The following is a 1,066-nucleotide window of genomic DNA, read 5'->3' on the forward strand; positions in this document are numbered from 1 at the left end:
CTTCTTCTTCTTCTTCTTCTTCTTCTTCTTCTTCTTCTTCTTCTTCCCCTTCCTCTTCTTTTTCTTTCTCTTCTTCTTCTTTTTCTTCTTCTTCTTCTTTCTCTTCCTCTTTCTCTTCTTCCTCTTCCTCTTCCTCTTCTTTTTCCTCCTCTTCTTCCTTATCTTCATCTTCCTCTTCTTCTTCCTCTTCTTGTTCCTCTTCTTGTTCCTCTTCTTCTTCTTCCTCTTTTTTTTCTTTCTTCTTCGTTGTTTAATTTGATTTTTCTTTTTTGATTTAATGTTTTTTGGGCATGCGAGGATGATTTGTTGATGTTAATTGCTATAATTGTGTATGTGTATAGTCTATATCTTATATGTGTTATGGTGTATACTTATATAATGTTGGTGAAGGTATTCCTGCATTCAGACGAGGAGAAGAAGGCAGCCTTAAGGATTTAAGCAGAGGTTCAAAAATTATGAGCGGCAAAGATTTGCAGCAATGTGTGCGGTTGAAGAATGTGAGATGATAAGCAACCTTCCTAAGGGCCTTCGAAGAGGCATCAAAACCATCTTCGTTTGTAGTTGGTCCGACATGTAAACTCTTGATTAAGAAGTAAGCTACTCATGTATAAAATTAATATTGTGTTGGGTTTTGCAATTTAGAAATTCGAATAACTATAACTAATATATGTGTACATCATGAGAATCTATGACTGGTTTTTTGCAGAATTTAATTATTTATATACCAAGGAAAAGTTGAAGTGGAAGAAGACGCCAGTGAGAGACATATGAATACCCCTAAAAAAAATTATTTATTCTTTCATACATGATAACATTGTGTAGAATTGGCATATCTAGATTTGAGGAATATACGTTATATTAATCTTGAAAATTTACGGTAGTGGATGAATGCTAACTTTGTATGTACAAGACAAAATTAAGCACAACTAATTAAAAAAAGAATTTGCATAAGTTTTTCCGTAATTATTTTCATCTAATTTTTTTTAATAATAATAATAATAATTATTATTATTATTATTGTTATTATTATTATTATTATTATTATTATTATTATTATTATTATTAT

The sequence above is a fragment of the Capsicum annuum genome, chromosome 5 (assembly GCF_002878395.1).
Source record: "Capsicum annuum cultivar UCD-10X-F1 chromosome 5, UCD10Xv1.1, whole genome shotgun sequence".
Lineage (NCBI taxonomy): Eukaryota > Viridiplantae > Streptophyta > Magnoliopsida > Solanales > Solanaceae > Capsicum > Capsicum annuum.